The 27930-nt window shown below is 30.8% G+C and overlaps 1 protein-coding gene and 2 non-coding genes across 4 annotated transcripts in view; 1 reads left to right on the top strand and 2 right to left on the bottom strand.

Moving 5' to 3' along the window:
- Positions 1-27930, bottom strand: part of LOC149419810 (leucine zipper putative tumor suppressor 2 homolog) — a 317696-nt gene that overhangs the window by 115905 nt on the left and 173861 nt on the right. The window lies entirely within an intron of this gene.
- On the bottom strand, positions 19628-19699 carry TRNAN-GUU (transfer RNA asparagine (anticodon GUU)). Its single transcript has one exon. It is a non-coding gene; the product is annotated as a tRNA-Asn (tRNA).
- On the top strand, positions 19894-19965 carry TRNAN-GUU (transfer RNA asparagine (anticodon GUU)). Its single transcript has one exon. It is a non-coding gene; the product is annotated as a tRNA-Asn (tRNA).

Raw genomic sequence — 27930 nt, 5'->3', positions numbered from 1 at the left:
CGTAATTAGTTAATTGCCTAATTTAGACGATGAACAAGGAATGCAGACATATAAAAAATGGTAGCCGAAGTGGCGTGATGGTATTATGAAGATATTATTAACTCGGTGGTTGGTATGCCACAATTTTCATCCCCATTTAAGGAAATAGAATCACGCCAGGCGCTCCCACGTTCATTATTGCTTATCGCCAGCAACATTTTTCCAATAATGGCAACTGACAACTTTTGGGGTCCTTCGTGGCAGCGATCTAAGTAAGATCCTGAGGCGCTCTAGGCCCGGAGCAAGGACACAAGAACATATTTTTGATGAAGATTGGAAGTACCTGGACATCTGGTCACCTAAAGCTGTTTTAAGCAACGTTTTACTTCCGAATGATAATCTTACACCAGGACGATACTAAAAACGGGTTGTTTCGGAGTATTTGAACAATTCATCAAATTTCAACGTTCATTTTCAAGTTCCGTGAAAGATTTTTTCAAGTTTGTCAATAAATCTTATGTCGTTAGTCAAAACAATTTTTTTTTGTAGTACATTCGTTTCGTTTATTTAAGTGATTGTTCACTTGATTTTAAGTGATTGTTGTGATTGCACAAGTTCTGTTTTTATTTCAGTTTTGTCAAGCAACTAGCCTATAATGATATAATAACAGAACTTGAATTGGACTTTCACAGATCCCAGAAATGAACGTTGAAATTTTATGAATTGTTCAAATACTCCGAAACAATCCGTCCTAAGAGTATCTTCCACTTTTGAAATATTGAACGTATTTTAAATTAATGAATTTTGAAATAACACAAATGTATCAATTAAAATTTACTTTCGCACGCCGGAATTTGAATCCGCAACCTCGGGATTGCTAGTCAAGAGCCTACCCTCGACCATGAATACATATATAAACGTTTTTCACTCTTTTCTCCAGGAGATTTATTTACTCAATCGAAAATTTGTCTCTCAGTAGTTTAGTGACAGTTCTCTTTAGATTTTGAACGAAGTTCATCGATTATTATTGACGGTTTTTGTGCCTTTTTGAACAACAGACAAACATAGTTTTTAAACAATTCTATAAGAGTATGTATCAACAATAATCCAGCAATATATTAGATCTGAACTGTAATAACTATATTGCCTACACACTCTATAACTCTCTTCCAGATATGTATAAAACAGCCAGCATAATCCAAAAATTCAGAGTAAGGCTTTAAAAGTATATTTTTTAAAAACATAAAAACGAAAATACGTAATTCTTGTCGTGTTGTACATTGTTTTGTTTTTTCTCTCTCCTTTTCCATCCCTTGTATTTGTAATCGAGCATAATCTATTTTTTACCAATGTATTAGTGGGTAAGTTCCTTCTTCTAAATTCCTATCTTGGCTCAGTGCTTATGTGTATATCCCTGTCTGTTTCCTTTATTGTTTCTTCTTGTTTATTCTACTTAACCTACCTTTTTCTATTTATGTACTGTTTTGTATGTGACACTTATAATTATGATATTTTTGTACTATTTCGTATGAAAAACATATAATTATGATATCAAAATACCAATATAAAATTGTACCTATTAACTTCCACCATATTGTAAGTTCCTCTCGTCCTTCAATAATTTTTGTAACTCATCGGGATTGCTCTAGCAAGAGATAGAAATAATAAAAAAAATATTCTGGAAATCCAACAGTAAAGTCGAAATGCTAATTACTCCTCCGCGAAATTATGTATTCGGACTGCTAAAGACTTATGACACTTAAAAATGCAGATAATAATAATACTAAGTGCAGAGTTCAAATGATGATTTATTTGATCCTTTGAATATGGCTTCTAGCCACAATAACCGGCAGTGCCAACAGTAAGCGCAATAATCGGTTCAATAACCATAAATCAAATAAGCCATTGATTTTTTAGTTCAGTATAAGGTGTCAACTGCTAGCCCGGCAATGCAATTGCAGGTGATGCTTGCATTTTTATAATGATTGGATTTTATAAAACCGATAAACTTGGGTCGTTCAACGACTAATAAATACTCTTTATATCGACAGAAGTTCGATAAATGTCTTACACACAGTTGTTTCATAATAATAAACAAATATGGCGATATTCCCAACGGTTTATATCGGTATAAAAACGGCATCTACCAAACGCTCAAACTTTGAGTAAAATAAACAAATTGTAAATATCAAATTACTTTTGTATTTAAGCTCTCAAATTTATATCAAGAGTCGAGCCTAAACTTACTAAACTTAGTTTAGGTTAGGTTGACGTTAAAAAAATATATGTTCACCTAAATGCATACTAATTGTTTGGTATCTTCTCAATATTGACATTTACCTGCTGCCCCATAAAGTTCAGAGTTAATCATTTCAATTAAAAGGGTGCCACCTTTAAATAAAAATTTAAATGCTCCAAAAATCTGCATGCTGGTAATGCGAGCATTTTCAGAGCCCGAGATTCCGAAATGATTTTGGAATCTCGGGTCTCTATTTAATTTAATTTATAACCCGTCGTGGGAAGGCCCCAAGGCCCTGGATTCTTGCACGAGAACAGCGGAAGGGTAACGCAGCAATTATTATTACTCAAAAAGGTAATTATCTTCCTTATTTGCTAATTATTTCACCCTGATGTTATTCGCGTAAATCGAACAGAGGAGCAGGTTGGATAACTGCAATAAGGAAAAATATGCCAAAGGGTGCGAAATCAACGAAGAATGCTGGAATATTTCAGTCACGTGTACGAACATTGGATAGAATGTTCTTTTTGTTATGTCTCGTACCAATGTCAATTCGAATATCGACATCGTTGCATTGCTTCAAAAAGCTTTGCTGCGAATGGTTGCTATCGTTACACTGAAGGGGATACTTAGCTACATGTGGTTGCGATTATTGTTTATTTTGAATTTTTGTTGACTATATTATTAATTGGCACTGATTTGTATACCTACTATTTTTATTTTTATTTGTTTGTGTTGATTTGATTTTTCATTGGTAATATTATTTCATTGTTCATTATTATACCTAAATATGTATATTTTATTATTATTATATTGGAGGCACTGCTGAAAACCAGCTGCATTCCCGGAGAGATCCGGAATGCATGGCTGAGCAGTGACCTTTTTGTCAATAGAATTTATGTTAAAAAATTTATCTATTGGCAAATAAATGTTTTATTATTATTATTATTATATGTCACAGGAAATTGTTTGAATTTTATTAATATATATAGATTTAAATATATAAAGAAAATTGATTATTAAAAATTATAAATATTTTAAAGAAAGACAAACATTAATAAACTGACAATATTTGAAAATCTCCTACCACCACAACAGTAAGCGAAAAATGTTACTTGTGTTTTGATGGAGGACTTAGCCAGCCGAGGAATTGACTACACGCCTGTGTGGGACCCAAACGCAATGCCCACTAAGCCAAAACCATCTAATTAATCATCACGCCATTTATCTCCAGGGGTAGGCAGAGAGGATGGACCAACTAGGTTTTGGCACACTCTCCATGCTGGTGTCATAATACCCTTTTGTTATTCTAACTCTTGACTTGGTCGTGCCATGTATTCATAGGGCGTCCTCTAATTCTTCTACCATTCATATATTTATCTCACAGTCCTTTTTTCGTTCATCAGCTCTACATACCCAAACCATCTGAGAGTCCTTTTCTTAATCTTACTCATTAGACTCATTGCGCTTACATCAGCCTGGCATTATCGCAAATCTCCACACTTCTCACACGATCATAAATGATTTTACCACGCACGCCACACGCCATACATATTGTATTTCAAATATTTTTATATTTAATTTATACGAAAATTAATCGCAATAAATACCTACAGCTAGTAGTAAACGGTAGGCATATAAAACTTGTAACTAATAGTTTATGAAATTGATCAATCATTTACAAACCTGATTAGCGGTCGCAAAAGCTTGTTGTGGTCGGATAAATTCTCTGTTTCCTTAAAAACCCAGAGACGTGTTAATTTTTGTCGTTAAAAGTAATGATTGTCGTTATTTTCGAAAGCAGGGAACCAGTTTGCAAAGGCAAAAACCTGACAATTGTATTGGAAAGTTTAGAGCGAGAATGTGCAAAAAGTGTTGAGCGAGACTTGGTGGGTGGTTGAATAGCTGTTTCGCCTTCCGTTCTGACAGCAAGGGTTCAATCCCACTACAATGTGATGTTAAATAATGTAATTTATTTTCATTTTCCCCTATCATTCCTCACCCCACTCTCCTATGCGGAGAAAAATGATTATGTTATAACACAGCATGCAAACTTCGTGATAAAATATTAGTCATTCAGAATATATCGAGAACACGTGTTTTTTCCTAATAAACATCATTAAGGAATGCGACTATATTTGTATGAACAAATTCCGCCGTCACACACTTTTGACGATACTCATTCAATTCATTCGTTTTAGGCCTGCAGTCACATTTTTAACAGGAAAATAATTTGTCCAGATTTTCAATAAATTAACAGTATTTAATACTATTAAGTATACTCCGTGTAAGCTTCACAACATACCCCAATTGTGGATGCCATAATATTTTTCATCGTAATTAATATTGTTTGTTGACCCATGGAATAGAATAGATATTACCCCTTGGACCATTTTGGTAGATATTCTTTACATACAAGATACCATCCTAGAGTCTTTTTGGGAGATATGCATCCCAGCCTGAAACGGTATCATAAAAGTTACGTTATCCATATAGAATTAAGCTTACAAATATAATTTAAGAGGAAGCTACAAACCAAAAATGTGTATATTCTTGGTAAACCTTATATTGTAGGTAATAGGCATTAAAATCGCTTGACTAACGGAGTCTAGAAAAGTTCGATTTCAAGCACAAAACTGGTATTTATTTATTTTGTAAATAATTTCAAAAGAAAGCAAAAAAGTTAATCAAGTGAAACTGTAACAGATAATCTTAGCTATAATACAGTATTTTTTTTAAAGTTGTTTCCTTTACGCGTTCATACATTTCTATTGAAAAAAATATTTTTAGTAGTTTACATTTATATTTTTAATGGAGTAATTTGTTATTTTATTTGTTTTCTACTCAAGCGAAACGATAGGAAAACATTCAATTTATCTAGAGCATATTTTTTGGTATTCATAAAGTACACCAATTCGTTATAAAGATGAATTAAAATTGTGATTTAGCACTAAGCTTCGCCTTATACAGTTTTTAGAAGGAGAGAATAACGCGCTTTCCATTTGAGTTAAAAATTTCCATAAACTCTCCCAACAATGTGAAATATTTCTTTGAAAAAGCATTTAGAAAAATATATGTAAAAAATGTGCGCAAATTTTTAAATAAGTTTTTAAAATTTATAAATGTTAGGTGAAGTGACATTAACTTCTATAATACCTTTGCCTGTAATGTTTTTTGTTTCGTATAAAGTATCTAAAAAATACAGTTTACAGGATAAGAACAACCGGTAAGAGATCTTTGTTTACGTTTAAAATTAGATTTGTTTAAGGCGATGCCATACGTAGTAATGCAAAATCATATGTTTTTGGTTTGAAAATTTGGTCGCCTAGAAATCTCTCAGATGCTTTAATTAAATACCGCGAGTATAATACATCTTGACCTTTGAAATAATCGAGTATTTTTTACATAAGCATTTTTAAAAACCGAGAAAAATTATAAATTATAAGGCTTATGAAAACTACTTTAATGTAAAAAATTTCCTACTTACGAACCCATTTTCGGTTAAAATTTTATTGTACAATGTGGCAAATTAAGTTATTTATAAAACGATCGAAAAAAAAATTATGCCTGACCATCCATAAAATAAAATAAAAGGCACTTTTTGGCCATGTTTTTTTCTTGCATAAATCAAAACAGGCGGATGGTGTTAAACGGGAATTTAAACCTTATCGCCATTTACGTAAAGGCTGTTATTGATAGCGGCTCCATTTAAAATATTACATGACGTAGTGCAACGCCTTAATTGCTTATGTTGATTTGTAATACTGAACTCTGAGAGAAACTTTCATCTGCTTTCAATAACAATATTTTATTTTGAAATACATTAAATAACAGCGAATTTATCACACAATCTTTTAAATGACAATAGTAACGAAACTCAATTGAAATTTGATGTTTTAGTTTAGTCAACACACAATGGATCATTATTATCGTTACGTTCACTACAATAGTTTATTACCGAAGGGCTTCATAGAAAAGATAATAACAACAACTGTTGATATCCATGACAATATAAATCAAAGGAGGCAATATACATCATTCATCACGAGATAATGGTGTTATTGTTTCACAAATGGCTTGTGGATAATTTCGTTAACACGACAAAACCATAAATATATATTTTTTGGTAAGCTTTGAAAATGTATTGCAAGAACCGTAACAAAGTGCAGTTTTAAGGCATTATTTATTACTTGAATGAAATATTAATTTAATTTTATAGACCTTAAATAATTACATGTAAGCATTACTGCTGATCGGAAAAAATGGAGCAAGTATATATCTATGTAAGAACGCAATACTGATGTATCTTGGCTGAACAGATTTGGATTATCAGATGGTAAAGACTTCAAAGCTGTGTTGACCACGCTATTTAAAAAAATATATGTTATCATTTTTTTATTGAAATTACTTTTAAAAGGTTATATCGATCAATGTAATATATTGTTGAAAAGAATAAAATACTAATAAATCTAACGGAAATAGAATGGGACCTAAATATTTGATCTCATATTTCAATTATAATAATTATGTAAATAAATTCTACGTTATCTCGGCTACTGGCATTATACCTAGCTCCCTCATTAAAAATTTAGGCGTATTAGATCTATCAAAAAATTTATATATAAAGATGCAAAAGTCGGTCATTTTGAATACATGTAGGATAACGAAAGATTTTTTAAATATTTATGTTGAGGGATCAGTAGGATTTATAGGCCCTGTTAGAAGTTCTACCGAGCCGAATCCTCTGATATGAAAATATCTGGAGTCGGTGAATTATTTTCCCATTTGATCTCTGGTGAGTTGACGTGTTGTTGTTCTTTTATTGTTTTGTATTTATTTTTCTTATATAATGCACTTGCATAGTGTTGATTGACTAGCTGATCATTTGTGGAAAAGTGAGTGGAAAAGTTTTTTTATTTTATTTTTTTTAATTCTATATAAAAGAAAATTACATTTTCACTTATTTAACTAGAAATAACACATATATTACACATAAATATATTACACATAAATATATTACACACCGATATTATTCACTTTCATTGTTTTGTTGATTGAGCATAAAACTGAACAATTTTTTTTTAAATGTACCTAAACTTTTTTCATTTTTAATTTCGTCTGGGAGGCAATTATATATGTTGCTTCCCTTGTAACCAATGGAGTGCTTGCCATAATGAGTATATATGGTGTTTAAATGTATTTTATCGTGTTGCCGTGTAAAGTGTGTGTGTACTTTGGACGTTTTAATGAGTTCTGTATTTGTATGTATGAGTTTATTATTTATTTTCTAAATAAGGAGACATGTATTATATTCATTTATTTTTTTTAAATTTTATTATTTAGTTTTAGTTTTTGCTATGGGGAAGATTTAACCCGGACAATAAAATCGGAAGTTTAAAAAGTAAAATATAATTGTCGTTGATATATACATGAATACAATAATTTTTATATAAAAGTTTTTGATATATACCTTAATGTTTATATAATAGTTTTTGATGTATACATGAATACACTAACATATGCATGAAAAAATAATAAATAAACAAAAATGCAATAATTACCTACTTTATAATTATTTTACTTATTTAACGTAAACTGCATTTAAAAAAAAACAACTAATTAATCACCTTTATTTATTATACTGTTATACTTGGTGGAATTATATATTATTAAAATAGAAAATAAAACATTTTTTAACTTATTTCCACTTTTTTATTTTACCACTACCGGTTTCATCCTATTATGGACATCTTCAGGCTGGCAATTGAAATTCTTTTGTTACAGAATTTATACAAAATTAGGTACACAATGTCAAGGTAGGTACATATTATTGGGTTATTAAATTACAATGGTTCTTTAAGGTTAATATGTCATAAATAAGAAATAATAATATAACAATGGTCACTATAGCAGAATAATCGATAATTTAGTAAATAAAATAATGAATTTTCCTGCATACCACGCAGGACAATCCGGAAGAGAAGAATCAAACCGTACAAAAGAACACCTCCTTAGTTTAGCAAATCATAAAGTTGGGGGGGGATTATGATCTATTGAACATAATTTTGCATCTACCAGAAAACGAAAATTATTTCTATCAAGATAGAGATGTCAAAACTCTTAACGTTTGTAACAAAGGATCAGAAGATTACATAATTAAATTACATAACTGTTATTTAAGGTAAATAAGTCATGAATAACAAAATGTTCAATAATCATCAATACATACATCGCAAATTACTTAGAATAAAATTTTACCTCAGAGTCTAAGGTAACATTATTAAAATTAATTACAATGGATATATTAATGGTGACTGAGCACCATGTTCCAACTGTTTATTCATGACATATTTACGATCAATTTTCTTCGTTAGGCGATTAATTTCTAGTAATTCTAATTTGTCTAATTTCTGTCCCTTTTCACAAACGTGAAGAACCTTGACATCTCTATCCTTGTCAAAAGTATGTTGGTTCTCTAGCAAATGCAAGGCTACGTTCGATAAATCTCCCTTGCGATTTACCCAACATGCGAAATGCTCCTTTATACGGGTCGATACTGCTCTTCCTGTCTGTCCCACGTAACATGCAGGGCAATTCGAGCAATTCACTTGGTAAATTCCAGAGTTCTCCAATTTATCTCTCTTATCCTTATTGTTTATTAATATCTTACCCAAAGAATTCACGCTACAAAAAGCTGTTTTACACTTCTTGTCACTGTCTATCAATTTCGAAACTTTATTTGATACTTTCCCAAGGTATGGTATTTTACACCATTGTTTTGTTTCAATTTCATTTTCTGGTGTAAGGCCATATGTAATTGAAGTTATAGTCAGTTTTTTGTTTTTCTTTTTTATTAAATTATCTATTATTCCGCTATCGTAACCATTATTCACCGCAATAGCTTTGATAACATTCAATTCATTATTGTAATCTATATCATTCAATGGTACATGTAACAGTCTATGGATTAGACAATGGAATATTGACAATTTGTGTGAGATGTGATGTCTCGAAGAGCTGTGGATGATATTATCACTATATGTAGGCTTCCTGTATATTGAAAATTCCAACTTGTTATTAATAATCCTAATTCCTACATCTAAAAAGTTGATTCTATCTCCTCCTATCTCCATAGTGAATTGAATCGACCTATTGATTTGATTTATCTCTTTGATGAAGATATCTAGCTGCCTCTGTGTACCAGTCCATACGATCAAAATGTCATCCACGTATCTCCGATAGAAAACAACATTCTTAAAGGACACTAACCTCTCAATGGTCTCTTCTAAGTGGTCCATCATGATCTCTGCTAAAATTGGAGAGATTGGGCTACCCATTGCCAACCCTTTCGATTGTAAATAGAATTTATTATCAAATCTAAAAAAATTTTGTTTTATGCACACATTTATTATTTGATTAATTTCTCTCTTTTTTATAATATTTATGTTGGATTTCTCCATGTAGTTATTGATTATTATTTTTAATTCATCTGTAGGTACACTTGTGAATAGACTAACAACGTCAAATGACACTAGAGAGGCGTTGTTTGGTATATTTATATCTTTTATCAGGTGTATTAGTTGTAAACAATTTTTAATACCATATTTTGGTTTGAAATTTAAAGTATTTTTAATTATTCTATTGGCGTATTTTGCTAGTTTGTAGGCTGGTGCTGAGTTATAAGCTACGACGGGTCTCACTGGTATATCTAATTTGTGAACTTTAGGTTGTCCATACAATCGTGGACATTGGGGGTTCATGACAGTGAGGTAGGATTTTTGGAATTTATCTTTAACAAGTGTTTTGCATGTACTAAGAATTGAATTTATTTCTGCGGTAAATTTTGGGGTTGGATCTTTATTCAATAAAATTACATCACTAGAGTTTAGTATATTTTGAACTTTTTCAATATAAATATTTTTTGGTAGAATTACTGTGCTATTCCCTTTATCAGCTTTTGAGATAATTAAATTATTGTCTTTAATTTTATTTTTAATTGATTTTATTGTATGAGCTTCATTTGAAAACTTATTATTAATTATAGCATTTTTTATTATTTTTGAACTTAAATATTTTTTACCATAATCTGATGAAATTGCAATATCTATATCTAATGCTAAATTCTCATAATCTTTTATGTGAATAGGTAAGTCAGGGCAATATTTTAATCCTTTATCTAGTATTTTTATTTCATCTACATTAAACTGTACCTTGGACATGTTTACTACTTTTTCGTAAAAAGTTGTTTGGGGTAATTCTATATTAACACTTTTTGACGATTTTAATTGTTTTTGTGTCCAATAATTTAATTTTCCGATTTGTTTTTCATATGTTTCATGTATTTTATTATTTACCATAAGGATAGTTTCATTAAAAAGACAATCAAATTCTATTGGATGTAATTTTGATGTGAGAGCAGTGTGTATGTAAAATAAGTATGTACTAACATTATCTCGGATGCTGTACCATTTCTTTATCTCCTGTGTGATCCAAGTCCTTTGAGCTGCTGCAACTGCAAGTGTGGCTGCTCTGCTATTCGAGTTCGTTTTGATGTTGATGTATTTTGGTAAAAGTCCTCGTTTCTTACATTCACGATTAAACCAAAGGTGTTGAGTTGCCATCCGTCGTTTCAGATTTAGTTTTTTGTATAGTCTCTTCAGTGTTGTTATATTTGTTGCTTTTAATGAGTTTAATTTTTGTATTGTCAATTCATTGTAGAACTCCATTGTAATAATATAATATTATACAAAATTAAAAAATTGTTAGGTACTGTTTTAAGTTGTCAAAATTTTTTTTTTTATATTTGAAATATCTTTGGAATTATTAAATTTGTTATTTACGGTAACCAAGGTTCGTAAAACAATTAAAAAGATTCTATGAAAATACCTTTTCTTTTTCTCTTTTTTGACACATTCATAAAGAAATTAGGTAAAAGTAGCCACAGTTAGAAATATAAGTTTCTGTAAATGTGGTTGTTCTGATATTCTTGTTGAATTATTTGGTTAAAAATCCTCGTTTTTTACATTCACGATTGAAACAAAGATGTTTTGTTGCACTTCCTCACTTCAGATTGAGTTTTTGTATAGCCTCTTCAGTATTGCTTTGTTCGCTACTTTTATGACTTTATTTATTATACTGTTATACTTGGTGGAATTATATATTATTAAAATAGAAAATAAAACATTTTTTAACTTATTTCCACTTTTTTATTTTACCACTACCGGTTTCATCCTATTATGGACATCTTCAGGCTGGCAATTGAAATTCTTTTGTTACAGAATTTATACAAAATTAGGTACACAATGTCAAGGTAGGTACATATTATTGGGTTATTAAATTACAATGGTTCTTTAAGGTTAATATGTCATAAATAAGAAATAATAATATAACAATGGTCACTATAGCAGAATAATCGATAATTTAGTAAATAAAATAATGAATTTTCCTGCATACCACGCAGGACAATCCGGAAGAGAAGAATCAAACCGTACAAAAGAACACCTCCTTAGTTTAGCAAATCATAAAGTTGGGGGGGGATTATGATCTATTGAACATAATTTTGCATCTACCAGAAAACGAAAATTATTTCTATCAAGATAGAGATGTCAAAACTCTTAACGTTTGTAACAAAGGATCAGAAGATTACATAATTAAATTACATAACTGTTATTTAAGGTAAATAAGTCATGAATAACAAAATGTTCAATAATCATCAATACATACATCGCAAATTACTTAGAATAAAATTTTACCTCAGAGTCTAAGGTAATGGTGCTATGTAATCACATGGTGCTCAGTCACCATTAATATATCCATTGTAATTAATTTTAATAATGTTACCTTAGACTCTGAGGTAAAATTTTATTCTAAGTAATTTGCGATGTATGTATTGATGATTATTGAACATTTTGTTATTCATGACTTATTTACCTTAAATAACAGTTATGTAATTTAATTATGTAATCTTCTGATCCTTTGTTACAAACGTTAAGAGTTTTGACATCTCTATCTTGATAGAAATAATTTTCGTTTTCTGGTAGATGCAAAATTATGTTCAATAGATCATAATCCCCCCCCAACTTTATGATTTGCTAAACTAAGGAGGTGTTCTTTTGTACGGTTTGATTCTTCTCTTCCGGATTGTCCTGCGTGGTATGCAGGAAAATTCATTATTTTATTTACTAAATTATCGATTATTCTGCTATAGTGACCATTGTTATATTATTATTTCTTATTTATGACATATTAACCTTAAAGAACCATTGTAATTTAATAACCCAATAATATGTACCTACCTTGACATTGTGTACCTAATTTTGTATAAATTCTGTAACAAAAGAATTTCAATTGCCAGCCTGAAGATGTCCATAATAGGATGAAACCGGTAGTGGTAAAATAAAAAAGTGGAAATAAGTTAAAAAATGTTTTATTTTCTATTTTAATAATATATAATTCCACCAAGTATAACAGTATAATAAATAAAGTCATAAAAGTAGCGAACAAAGCAATACTGAAGAGGCTATACAAAAACTCAATCTGAAGTGAGGAAGTGCAACAAAACATCTTTGTTTCAATCGTGAATGTAAAAAACGAGGATTTTTAACCAAATAATTCAACAAGAATATCAGAACAACCACATTTACAGAAACTTATATTTCTAACTGTGGCTACTTTTACCTAATTTCTTTATGAATGTGTCAAAAAAGAGAAAAAGAAAAGGTATTTTCATAGAATCTTTTTAATTGTTTTACGAACCTTGGTTACCGTAAATAACAAATTTAATAATTCCAAAGATATTTTCAAATATAAAAAAAAAAAATTTTGACAACTTAAAACAGTACCTAACAATTTTTTAATTTTGTATAATATTATATTATTACAATGGAGTTCTACAATGAATTGACAATACAAAAATTAAACTCATTAAAAGCAACAAATATAACAACACTGAAGAGACTATACAAAAAACTAAATCTGAAACGACGGATGGCAACTCAACACCTTTGGTTTAATCGTGAATGTAAGAAACGAGGACTTTTACCAAAATACATCAACATCAAAACGAACTCGAATAGCAGAGCAGCCACACTTGCAGTTGCAGCAGCTCAAAGGACTTGGATCACACAGGAGATAAAGAAATGGTACAGCATCCGAGATAATGTTAGTACATACTTATTTTACATACACACTGCTCTCACATCAAAATTACATCCAATAGAATTTGATTGTCTTTTTAATGAAACTATCCTTATGGTAAATAATAAAATACATGAAACATATGAAAAACAAATCGGAAAATTAAATTATTGGACACAAAAACAATTAAAATCGTCAAAAAGTGTTAATATAGAATTACCCCAAACAACTTTTTACGAAAAAGTAGTAAACATGTCCAAGGTACAGTTTAATGTAGATGAAATAAAAATACTAGATAAAGGATTAAAATATTGCCCTGACTTACCTATTCACATAAAAGATTATGAGAATTTAGCATTAGATATAGATATTGCAATTTCATCAGATTATGGTAAAAAATATTTAAGTTCAAAAATAATAAAAAATGCTATAATTAATAATAAGTTTTCAAATGAAGCTCATACAATAAAATCAATTAAAAATAAAATTAAAGACAATAATTTAATTATCTCAAAAGCTGATAAAGGGAATAGCACAGTAATTCTACCAAAAAATATTTATATTGAAAAAGTTCAAAATATACTAAACTCTAGTGATGTAATTTTATTGAATAAAGATCCAACCCCAAAATTTACCGCAGAAATAAATTCAATTCTTAGTACATGCAAAACACTTGTTAAAGATAAATTCCAAAAATCCTACCTCAATGTCATGAACCCCCAATGTCCACGATTGTATGGACAACCTAAAGTTCACAAATTAGATATACCAGTGAGACCCGTCGTAGCTTATAACTCAGCACCAGCCTACAAACTAGCAAAATACGCCAATAGAATAATTAAAAATACTTTAAATTTCAAACCAAAATATGGTATTAAAAATTGTTTACAACTAATACACCTGATAAAAGATATAAATATACCAAACAACGCCTCTCTAGTGTCATTTGACGTTGTTAGTCTATTCACAAGTGTACCTACAGATGAATTAAAAATAATAATCAATAACTACATGGAGAAATCCAACATAAATATTATAAAAAAGAGAGAAATTAATCAAATAATAAATGTGTGCATAAAACAAAATTTTTTTAGATTTGATAATAAATTCTATTTACAATCGAAAGGGTTGACAATGGGTAGCCCAATCTCTCCAATTTTAGCAGAGATCATGATGGACCACTTAGAAGAGACCATTGAGAGGTTAGTGTCCTTTAAGAATGTTGTTTTCTATCGGAGATACGTGGATGACATTTTGATCGTATGGACTGGTACACAGAGGCAGCTAGATATCTTCATCAAAGAGATAAATCAAATCAATAGGTCGATTCAATTCACTATGGAGATAGGAGGAGATAGAATCAACTTTTTAGATGTAGGAATTAGGATTATTAATAACAAGTTGGAATTTTCAATATACAGGAAGCCTACATATAGTGATAATATCATCCACAGCTCTTCGAGACATCACATCTCACACAAATTGTCAATATTCCATTGTCTAATCCATAGACTGTTACATGTACCATTGAATGATATAGATTACAATAATGAATTGAATGTTATCAAAGCTATTGCGGTGAATAATGGTTACGATAGCGGAATAATAGATAATTTAATAAAAAAGAAAAACAAAAAACTGACTATAACTTCAATTACATATGGCCTTACACCAGAAAATGAAATTGAAACAAAACAATGGTGTAAAATACCATACCTTGGGAAAGTATCAAATAAAGTTTCGAAATTGATAGACAGTGACAAGAAGTGTAAAACAGCTTTTTGTAGCGTGAATTCTTTGGGTAAGATATTAATAAACAATAAGGATAAGAGAGATAAATTGGAGAACTCTGGAATTTACCAAGTGAATTGCTCGAATTGCCCTGCATGTTACGTGGGACAGACAGGAAGAGCAGTATCGACCCGTATAAAGGAGCATTTCGCATGTTGGGTAAATCGCAAGGGAGATTTATCGAACGTAGCCTTGCATTTGCTAGAGAACCAACATACTTTTGACAAGGATAGAGATGTCAAGGTTCTTCACGTTTGTGAAAAGGGACAGAAATTAGACAAATTAGAATTACTAGAAATTAATCGCCTAACGAAGAAAATTGATCGTAAATATGTCATGAATAAACAGTTGGAACATGGTGCTCAGTCACCATTAATATATCCATTGTAATTAATTTTAATAATGTTACCTTAGACTCTGAGGTAAAATTTTATTCTAAGTAATTTGCGATGTATGTATTGATGATTATTGAACATTTTGTTATTCATGACTTATTTACCTTAAATAACAGTTATGTAATTTAATTATGTAATCTTCTGATCCTTTGTTACAAACGTTAAGAGTTTTGACATCTCTATCTTGATAGAAATAATTTTCGTTTTCTGGTAGATGCAAAATTATGTTCAATAGATCATAATCCCCCCCCAACTTTATGATTTGCTAAACTAAGGAGGTGTTCTTTTGTACGGTTTGATTCTTCTCTTCCGGATTGTCCTGCGTGGTATGCAGGAAAATTCATTATTTTATTTACTAAATTATCGATTATTCTGCTATAGTGACCATTGTTATATTATTATTTCTTATTTATGACATATTAACCTTAAAGAACCATTGTAATTTAATAACCCAATAATATGTACCTACCTTGACATTGTGTACCTAATTTTGTATAAATTCTGTAACAAAAGAATTTCAATTGCCAGCCTGAAGATGTCCATAATAGGATGAAACCGGTAGTGGTAAAATAAAAAAGTGGAAATAAGTTAAAAAATGTTTTATTTTCTATTTTAATAATTAATCACCGTTCATTGCAATATTTTTGCAGGTAATATTTGTCCATATTTATTATTCATATTCGTATATATTTATATTTATCAATTTTAATTAACCTGTTGAAGAAACTGTAGGTCAATAGAACATGTCAATTATTTTGGTTTAATAGTGGTGAATACAAAGTTATTATTTTTTTAGATTTATATATATTTTATATAAAAAAAAATTATAACTTGTTGCATGAACCAGTGAAGTTTTCACACAGAATTTATATTATGTAATAAAAACATAAGTGATTAAAGAAAAACACGTAGAATGGATAAAAACGAAGATCTTACTAAAATAGAAAGATAATATACAATTTTAACTGTACGACAATAATGTTTACTTTTTTAACGTCGATATTATGGCATTCCCAATCGGGGTAAATTGTGGGGCCGAAGATAGTGAGGAGGGGAAGGAGATGTGTAAACAAATAAAATTTACTTGCGCACCCTGGATTTGAACCCGCGAACTCCGGCTTTCTAGTCGAGAGCCCTACACCATGGAGATCGTCGAAGTGTAAGGAATTAACAAAATTTTAATGATCAAAGATAAAAAAAATAAATAAAGAAAACAACACAATGAAGATGAAAAAAAATTAAAGGTCTTATACATTAAGCAGGGTCAAAGAGTTCGTGATTAACTTTTTGTCGTTTTGACGTCCTTCTGAAAAAATGAATGATGCGTGAAGTTAGTTTTTGAGTGTCGTATGTGGAATAGTAGGTTATTGTTTTTTTGTTTGTTTATCTCTGTTCGCTTATTACGATGCTTGGTCACCTCACAAGAGATTCTCTTCGAATGGGCCATTTACGATAGCTTCAATGGAACCAATTCCGCATTGCATTATAAGACGCACTCGCCTCTGGCGCCAATCTCGATAGCTATTGTTATGTTACCATGGTACTATAATAATAATATTATTAGATAGTGAACACATGATGGAGATAAATAAAAATAACTCTAAAAAAATATATAAATTTCGACAAAAAATTCTACTTGTAAAATGAATAAAGAATAATGTCTGTGGTGGGCGTGAACGCGAGCATGCGGGCGGCGTGCATTTGATTTTTATACAAACCTACAGTTGTATTTCAAAATTGATGAAATTTTGCACACATGACTTTCAAAACGAGTGGAAGGTCACTGTTAACATGAGATTTCAAAAAACACTTACATATTCCTTTCCTACCCCTTAAATCAGAATATTAACAGACTACGCAATAATTACAATAGCGTATTATCTAAGGTTGATATTTTCAGTTGCAAACCTACCAAATACAAGAGATCCATAAAAGAATATTTCTCTGATGGTTTGTGAATAATGTTTATGTCTCTATCGTTTATATCTCTATTATGATTTGATTTATATCTAATATCTACAACCTCTCTCCATGGCTATAAATGTATTGTTTTGTAAATTTTTCGTTTTATATAATCTTTTGTTTTGTATAAATTTTTTAATTCATATTCCTTTCTCACAAATTTTAAATAACCTATTGCAGATTTTGCTGTCTCAGTTAAAGTCACAAGGAGGAAATCCATAATTGGTTTTATTTTACTATATAATACTTATGTACAAACTGATTAAATGTAAACTGTCGATTTCCCGAAAATGAATAAATAAATATTGATATTTCTTCATGAAATTTTGCGCGATTGACGGTCAAAATTAGAGTATAATCAATAACTTCTGAGTTCAAAACTTTAGCTAGTCTATATTTTAATTATATAAAATATAGGCGGTGGGGATTTGATATTTATACAAATCTACAATTTTATTCAGAGGTTAATTAAATTTTGTACTCTTAACTTTCAAAACATGAGGAAGGTCACTGTCTACATTTTATTTCGAAAAACTATCCGCAAAGCCCGGGCATCGCCGGGACTTACGCTCGTACAGTATAAAATGTAATATAACTTTGTTAAGGCGATGCACTACGTCGTGTAATATTTTAAATTGAGCCGCTATCAATAACAACCCTTACGAAGATGGCGATAAGGTTTAAAATCCCGCCTAACAACATCCGCCTGTTTTGATTTATGCAAGAAAAAAACATGGCCAAAAAGTGCCTTTTACTTTATTTTGTGGATGTTCAGTCATAAATATTTTTTTTTCGATAATTTTATAAATAACTTAATTTGCCACATTATACAATAAAATCATAACCGAAAATTGGTTCGTAAGTAGGAAATTTTGAACTTTGAACTGTTTTCATAGGCCTATACATTATTTTTTCTGGGCTTATAAAAAGACTAATATAAAAAAATACTCGATTATTTCAAAGGTCAAGATGTATTCTACTCGCAGTATTTAATTAAAGCATCTGTAACATTTCTAGGGGACCAAATTTTCAAACCAAAAACACATGATTTTGCATACGTATGGCATCGCCCTAAACTGAGATCAAACTTTTTGGTTCTGAATAGAGTACATTTAAAATTTAATTATTTCCCAACAAACGTTAATTTACAAATATTTAAATTTTAACGTAAATTTAGATGTAACGCATTAATTATACGCAAAATTGAAGAAAAAAACTCTTAACAACTGTAAAAAAAATACGTTGAAATGTTGAGTAAATTAAATTTGATTTGTACGTATTTTTGTTCCGATAACGTTTTAGTACGGCCCGACCACATGGATACAAACTAAAGTAAATTGAAAATATAATTACAAGTTATATGCAATTAGACTAATACGCTATGTTCAATATATAATATATAATAAACGATCACAGTAAAAAAACTCTACATTAATTTATTGAAGTTGAGTTTTAAATATATTAGTTAGTTTATTACATTTCGCTCGATCACCAATGGTTATGCAATGCTTGTAGCTATACAACGCAGATTGCAGAATTGCACCATACTGTCTAGTATAGAAGAAATTGGTTTTTGAAATTTAAAAAAAAAAATAATAAAACTATTATTTACTTTACAGATTTGCTGCTTGAAAAAATAAACATATGTCCACAGTATTTTATTAAAAAAATAATAGCATTTTAATACAATTCTTTAAAAAAGGAAGCGCAAACAAAAACTTAAATTAAAATAATGCACTAAATAAATTTTTTTGTAAATCTTAAATATCCGAAAGCTCTTTGAACATTGCTTTGACATTTTGATAGAACGTTGCATTATGTGGATGTTACCTGTGACACGATTTTTTCTTTTTTTTTAATAGCGCTATGTTTTAGACGTAAAATCAACACGCGCTAATAATAAATAAATTAGCAGTCAAAATAAATGCACATTTAAAAAAAAAATAATTTATACTTCATTAACGGATGTATTTATTACAGGTTTTTATTCTTGAAATTAAAATAAAAAAAATTCAAGTTGGCAATGTTTTTCCAAAAATTAAACAAATTAATTTTTTTTTTTAAATATAAAATTAAAAATATTTAAAAAAATATTCAATTATTTTTTCACGAAAATAAAAAGAATCGCCCCCGGGTGGGCTCGAACCACCAACCTTTCGGTTAACAGCCGAACGCGCTGCCATTGCGCCACGAAGGCCAGATGTGCATTTGCCAGTTTTAGTCAACAACATTGATAACTCTCACGAATGAGCTCGCAAAATTGCGCTAGATTGCAATATTGCGCAATAGACTAAAGTAATTGCGTTTCGCAAGAATGTTTTAAAGAAGGTTGCAAAGAGAGCAAATTGTTAGACAAATATGTTGTTTATTTAATGCATGATCTCGGAAATAGCCTTCGTGGCGCAATGGCAGCGCGTTCGGCTGTTAACCGAAAGGTTGGTGGTTCGAGCCCACCCGTGGGCGATAAAATATTTTTTTTAAATTTTAATTTCGCATATAAGTATGTAGTATTTTTGGTGCCTTGGTGCTTCAAGTCGCTATTGGTATCACCCTGGCGAATGACCAACATTTACAATCGTAATTTCAGTGTTGCTTGAAATGGTTTTAGCTGTGTTTGATAACAAGTTTTGAATTACCGGGTTTTTCCCGACCTTACTTTCTCCCAACTTCCTCCCTTCCACAAAATAGTGATCACACATCACACGATTTTTTGATAAAAATTATAACAGCCTGCACACACACAACAAGTCATGTTTGTCAACAATAAAATCAATCACGTACATTTTTGATAAAAAAAACATAAACGTACATCAAAAACAGACCACGAATAAAAATAAACGAAGACTAGATTCGTTCAGAAACAAATTATGACTGAGCTACAGAAAATATTTGACGAATTTATCGAACGTAATTTTCCTGTCGTGTTTTGTTTTGCTTGTTTTTCTCTCCTTTTCTTTTCCTTGTACCTATTTGTATTCATGCATAATTTATTTTCATCGTCTTACTGGATAAGTTGGTACCTTTTGTAAATTCCTTCCTTAACTTTGTGCTTTTATGCATATATATACATTTATGTTTCTTTTTTTTTCTTGTTTGTTCTACTTAACCACATTTTTGTTCTATCTTTGTACTGTATTGTATGTAAAACTTATAATATTCATGTCAAAATACCGATACATAATTGTAAATATTCACTTACGTTTCTCCCGTCCTAAAATGAGATTAGTAACTCATCGGAATTGCTCTAGTAAGAAATAAAAAAACAGTTTTGTGCTTAGGTACTACCATTCATAAATTTTAACTTCTTTTCAATATATTATAATTTGTTTGGGGTGTAAAATGTATTATTTGTTCGTTTGCTCATTCTGTTTTCATTTATTTTTGTTTTTAAATACATATTTCATAAATTTTAATATATATCATTTACGAATATTAAATAATTTAGATGCTTACAAGTCGGTCGAGAATGTTTTATTTTTGTTATAATGACTTAAATTATGTGTTTTTGAATTATTTGAAAGGTTTAATAAATGTATCAGGTGCACCACTCCGTGCTATTATGCCATAGGCGATTGAAGATTGCACCAGGGAAAAGTAGATCGTTTTCAATTTTTCAATGTTTAGAATTTCCTTAAGTCTATAAAACATGTAGGTAAGATATCTTAGTTTAGAAGTGGTTTGATTAATGTGTGATTTCCAATTAAGATTTATATCTATTGATTCTCCTAAATATTTTATATTTTCGACATTACCGAGTTCGTTGCACAGGAAGCACATTTCTTGATTGCAAATGTATTATGGATTCTAATTTTAAGGTTGTCTTTAGGTTTGTTTTTAACGTTTTTGTAAAAAGGTAAGTAAAATGTTTTGCTGTAGTTTAAAACGAGTTTGTTGTATTTTAACCATGTTAAAACAAGTGAAATACATTCAGTTGCTTTCGAAAAGGTTTCTGTCCAATTATTAGCATCCACTATTATTGCCGTGTCATCGGCGTAAGACACAATTTTACCAGAGATAACGAAATTACATAAATCATTAATATAAATTAAGAATAAAATCGGACCAAGAACAGTTCCCTACGGAACTCCATTTTTTATCTGTGTCTCTGAATTATAATTATTCCCAATTTTTGTATTTTGTGTTCTGACTTTAAGATAGTTTGAGAGTAGTTTTAGTGTGTCTTTTTTGGAGCCCAATCGAGTAATTTTTTTAATGAGTAAATTATGATTTACGGTATAGAAAGCTTTTCTTAAAATTAGGAATATGGCAAGACATTTCTTTTTTATATAATGTTTTAGTTTCGATGTTCTTGTTTTGTCCTGTCCTGCTATTATTGTTATTCTAAGTTTTGTCATCACTTTGTATAAACAGTATATTTAGTGTTATAATATTAGACCTGTATTGGGTAAGGCACACTGTTGGAATAATTTTAAGAACATGACCACTAATACTAAATTACCGTTTTTAAGTTTGTTGTAGGAAAGCGCACTTGAAGTGAAATGACATTAACCTTCGCTATATAAATCCCATGTTATTGTTATTATTACTACTTAAAAACAATAAATTAATAGGGAAGAGAATGCACCATCTTATGGTTCTCTCAACTCTAAAAAATGTGAGACTTTGAAGTTAATAATAGATCGTAACTCCCAGCAAACAACAGGAACTGAAATAGAAAGTGGCCATTGATAATTATTTTTGAGATGCAGAGGGCGTATGAGCACCATAACAGAAATTCCAGAGGTTGAGGAATGGCTGTATTGATTGGGCATTAGAATTGTAGGTAGAATTACGAACTACGTGGAAGAACTTTATTTTGAGACCATTTTCTGAATTAATAGGTTTCCTGATAAACTTTTTGTAAAATACGAATATATTATCACAATATCGGAACACGTGTTCATAAAAATCCTAATTTTTTCGTATTTTGTCATTATATATTATCAAAGCAACTGCCGGTGCATAAACACGTGTTCCGATATATTAGTAATTTACTAAAAGTTTGTCAAGGGACTAACAATAACTTGAAGGGATTCTTAATGTATATTTTTTATAAAATTAGCCTGAAACACCATGGGCAGTGCAAAGCTGTCTGAAATGTTTGCTAAATGAGGAGGATGCTTAAAATGGCGCAATACCAAAACCTCCTATATAACGAGAGTTTTTGTAAAATCCCATAAAAGTTAGGAGGCTGATTTGATGTCCCGGCCTTGTGATCCAAGAGGTTTTGGTAATACCCCAAAAATTAATCATGATTAAAATGATGTTTTCATAAGCACGTCTTTTACAGCTCCAACCTAAACTTACGTATTAGGCTAAAAGGGGGCTGCTTAGATCCATTCTGTTTTGTTGTACCAAGAAACAAGTTACAAAAACAGTTATATAATCCGATGAGTACGGCAACAATAATAATAATTGTAAGTCAGCCTGCGTCTGTGAGATATGGCGGACACGCGCTGCGGGCAGTTGTTCCCAGTCCCGGTATGGGCAAGCGGCAAACTTGTTAATCGATATATCCACTTACAACATGCGCTATCGTTCAGCCGCCCTTAATCCGCGGCTCACGAGCCAGCTCACGCAGCCCGGGGATGCTTTAAATGCTTATTAGAGGAACTTATGCAATTAAAATAATAAATGAGAAGCAGAAGTGTAAAACACGGTTTAATGAAAAAAACAAAAAATTGAAGAAAAGTGAAGGAAAAATAACCTAACCTAATCTAAACCATTATTTTATTTGTCTTCTTATTTTGCTTTAATATAAGCAAGCGTTAATTGTGGTATTTTTGGGTTATTTCTAGACATAAATACTTAAAGTTACATATACGCAATCTAGTAACTGAAGCTAGCAGTCCACAATGGAGTGCAGGTACCTACCCTGATGTATGGAAGGAAACTGGGAGAGAAAGGATGAAAGTAGACTGAATGCTGTAGAAATGAGATCGATGGGGCTTATGTGTGGTAAAACCATCTATGATTGTGTGAGAAAAGTCGAGATCCGGAAAGAGTGCAAGGCTGATGTAAGCATAATAAGTAAGTGAAGGTATATATTTTAACGAAATTAATCAAATTAACACTATTACTTCAGGTCCTACATGCGAGCCTTGCAGGACACCGCCAAAATATATGAGGTATTCTTTTTGCTCATGACTAAAAAGTTTTAAAAAGGTTAAACATCACTGTTATAATAATCATAAAAAGCAAGTGCTTTAAATACAGTATACAGTTGGATAAAAACGATACAGGAATTCTCATAAACTAGACGATAGAGCTCATTCTTCCATTAGGGAGGAAATTCCAACACTAAGACGAGAAATAGTAGGTGTAACATGCATTGAGCAAATACTCTGTACGGTACAATACCCCCCCCCATAAGATATATTTTTTTGATATTCTATACGTGAATATGTATAGTAGAAGATAAAGTAAGTTTCCAGTAAAGTTCTAACGACACCAAACTTGATTACATTGGAGGATTATGCTTAAAAATTTGATGGCTGGGTTAAAAACTATTAGATACCAACTATTTATCAGGATTCACACTCAATCCCTTCCAGTACAACACATATTCTCCTACTGAGGTGTTAACGAAACCATAACATATAATAACACTTCATATCATAATAAAGCAGCGTAATTTTACTAATATTAATATATCATGTAACTACATAAACAATAAAAATAAAACACACATTTTTAATTGTAAAACACCGTTCATTTATACATCTCAATAAAGGTAAGCGGAGAATAGAACATTCTGTTCCCAACAAAACTGTTTTGTTGAGAGTACCCTTTTGATTAAATTCATTTTCGACGCAGCCGAATAAAATGACCTGGAAATCCCAAAGAGATAAAGATGAATATGCTATGAAGTCGGAGTCAAAACCGAACAGACTTAAACATTTATCAAGATTTGCAGAAGGTGTGATTATCACCTTTCTTCTTCTGAACCCTTCGAATGTAATTATCAGGGGAAAGAAGAAAATAATGCAAACCGGATATGGGCAGTACAGATTTGCGAACTCCTATAAATCATTAAGGCCTGTTTTTATTGTTGTTTTTACTGCTCCGGGCACTCCACCTTTCAGCGGTATTACCTACCTCCGACACTACCATGGTAGCCGAGGCGCACCGTGGGAACGATGCCTTACCTGCCAACTAACGCACGCCCGAATACTGCCACGAGCTATTTAGCTTTTTCAAACTTATTTCTTGTTCTTCGTCTTTTGGTTTAATTATTTCAAGCTTTTAACGGAGTGCTGCGAGCGTGTGAAGGCGCGTGCTTTGGATTTTATTTACTGCACGAAGAGAGGTGAGAGATTATACTCGTACTAATGTGAAATTATGAAATAACACACGTTAGTGCAAAAAACTATTTTTTCATTTGAAGCTTGTGACAAGATATGAAAAATTAATTAAAAAAATACTAAACATATTTCGAACGATAATATTTTGAGAGAAAAAAAATCGTAAGGGTTTGTTACTAAATACAGTTAAAGTCACTGTAGACAACTTTTCTTTGGAGAAATGTGTGTTCTATAAGATGAAATAATTAAAATTATTGCTAAAACAATTAGAAAACATTCAGAGATTTTTTTTTTGTCGGGACGTGACATAACAAAGATTTAATTTTTGTGAGAAAAACCCGAGGTTCGGTAATTTCAAAGTATCTATCAATTATTATAATACAACATAAAATAGTAATATTAGTTCTGTTCACGTAATAGTTATAAACATATTATGGTCAATAATATATGAGCTTTTAAGGAAGAGGGTATCAAGATGGTTCTTGAAATAAATACTTCATAATAAACCCGTCCCAAGCCTTCAGGTTTTTTTCCATTTTTATAAACTTTTAATTTTAATCATTTTACAAATCCCGGATAAATTTTATGGTATAATTAGAATGAATTAACCCTGTGTTCTAATGGGTATTTATATGAAATTACTGCATTTTGATATCAAATAAAAAAAGGGTCTGGGAGAAGGACGATCCCTTTACAACGACCAAATATTTGAAATAGTTCTGGGTAAAAGATTTTTTACTTTTTATTTTTAGGATGGGAATTTCATTCATCTCATGTTATTAAAATGAATGAATAGGGTTGTACTGAAACGGTAATGTTTAGAATTAAGGGTTGAAGAAAAGGTTTGAAGTGCCAGAGGCAATTTCTGAAGAAGCCATTGGAATATTAAAGGATATTTTAGGCAGTTTTCATGAGAACGCAGTCGTTTTCGTTTGATAAGATAGGGTTCGTACCTACCTATGGTACATGTTTATGTATTATAAATAATACCAAAAAACTTTAAAGCTGTCGAATGAAATACTGATAAAAAGTATTGGTATACACCTACGTAAGGAGAAATCGCGCGGGGATTGTTGAAGAAAAATGTTTTATGTACATATACTACTGATTCGAGGTCTAGGTTCCCTTGGCTAGGGATATTAATATTTTGCTCCGTTTATTTAGCGCCGTTTTCGTGAAAAATCACCTCCAGGTCTCTGTAGCGTCCACATGTCTATAGTGTACGTAAAATCCTCGTTTTGGCTTTGGAGTAGACTGCCAAAGATTAGACTGCGATCTCTAGCAATCATGTACGTATCCCTTACATTTTGGTTTTGCGTAGACTATTACAGACTAGACTGCGATCGCTAACGATCGTTACGCAGCTATCTCACTTGCTCTGGTTTGTGCCAAGGCAGAAATGAGGGGGATGGGTATATTAAGGAACATCTCCTTAGCTAGGGATGGAAAACGGGAATCCACCTACTGATCTTACAGACTATCGCTACTATCGCTAGTATTACATAAGACCGGTTGCCAGCCGAGTGGTCCAAGGCATCGGATTCCAAGCCGTACATCACTGCACAAATAACATTTTCCGCTTATAATTATTGTAGTAGGAGAAATCTCAATACAATCAGGTTATTCGTAATACGGGAATGTCTGCCTTTCTTTCAACTAAAAATAACATAACAAAACTGAAAAAAAATTGAAACTAGAAAATTTTATATGAGATACTTTCAAATATTTTTACCTATTGTGTTACTTTTTAATTAGTATTACAATTAATTTTTGTGAGTCGTAAGATGATGGACAGTTTGATCATCATTAGGTTAGTGACTAAAAAATGCCAATTATTTCCGTCATAAACCTTCCCCAGATATTTTCCGTAGCCGCTATCTGATGTCAAATCTGCTATGAACAATGGAAGCATTTAATTATATCTCTTTAACACTTGTACTTCCAGAGATCTGTGAAATCAATGATCCCACGAGAAGATGATCTTCATGATCTCTTGTGAGCTCCCGAGTCTAGGGATCATTTCATTATTCTCTAGTAAACACGGTTTTATAACTAAGAATCTAAGTGGTTCTTGATACTTGTTGCGTTATAAGTGTTTCATCTTGTTTCGCGACGTGTTAAGGCGCTCGTTGTGGGCGGTGGGGAGAGATCCTAAACAGAGTTTAGTTCGTTTTTCTATTCAAATTATGGTACAAAGATTTACACAATTTTTTTTAAAGCTTAAGACGACACAAGACTCTGATTACGCAAGTTTTCTCGATGCTCACATTTTAGTTGATTATAACGAATTTTTTATTTTATTTAATTTTTTTATTATTTGGTACATTATTTTTTACAATTTATGTTTTCCAGTAATGTAGGCCTCACTGGGTGGCTGCCCGTGCTGAGGCCTTCATTTTATAATATGAAAATCTAATCTACATATTACATTTAAAGAGAAAATAATAAATTTAAAAAGAAAATAATAAATTTAAAATTAAAAATACGAAATACATAATAATACATTTAAAGTTAAAAAATAATACAATGAAAATACATCTTGTGTGTTTGTGAGTGATGTGTGTTTATATTGGTTTTGTGTGTTTATTACGTGTAGGTTTTATTTTTATTTTATGCTATGACATTTTGGTAATATTGTCTTTTTTGTTCTTTAATCCATTTTGTAATTTTGTGTGTGAAGTTATTTTTATTTTCCTGAATTTTAATTTCAAGTTTTAAACTGTTGAAAGCTTTTATTGCATGGTATTGGTAGTGTCTTTGTCCAAAGTTTTTTTTTTCAAAACGATACACTCCGTATGTAAGATATTTATATTAAATATTAATAAAAATAGTACTTTACCATTAAACATAATCTATCTATCATTTATCTATCTTCTATCTATCTTCTACATACTTTGTCCGGTCGGTGGCCGAGTTGACATCGTGCTTAGGTCTCACCACAAAATATATAAATATAAATGTTCGTTTGTTCAAAATCTCCAATCTCGGAAAGTTCTTTACTGATTGTTTTGAAATTTTGACACAACTTTACATTCGAATACTCGTGTGTTTTTTTCAAAGCCTATGCTATATAAAAGTCACCTATGACGATTAAAAACATATTGTTTTTAAAAACAGCGCTATC

Source organism: Hesperophylax consimilis, chromosome 11 (assembly GCF_061612785.1).
Source record: "Hesperophylax consimilis isolate HC1 chromosome 11, BYU_Hcon_1.0, whole genome shotgun sequence".
NCBI classification, from domain to species: Eukaryota; Metazoa; Arthropoda; class Insecta; order Trichoptera; family Limnephilidae; genus Hesperophylax; species Hesperophylax consimilis.
The sequence above is the reverse complement of the archived record's forward strand: the minus strand, read 5'-3'. Positions and strand labels throughout refer to the sequence as shown.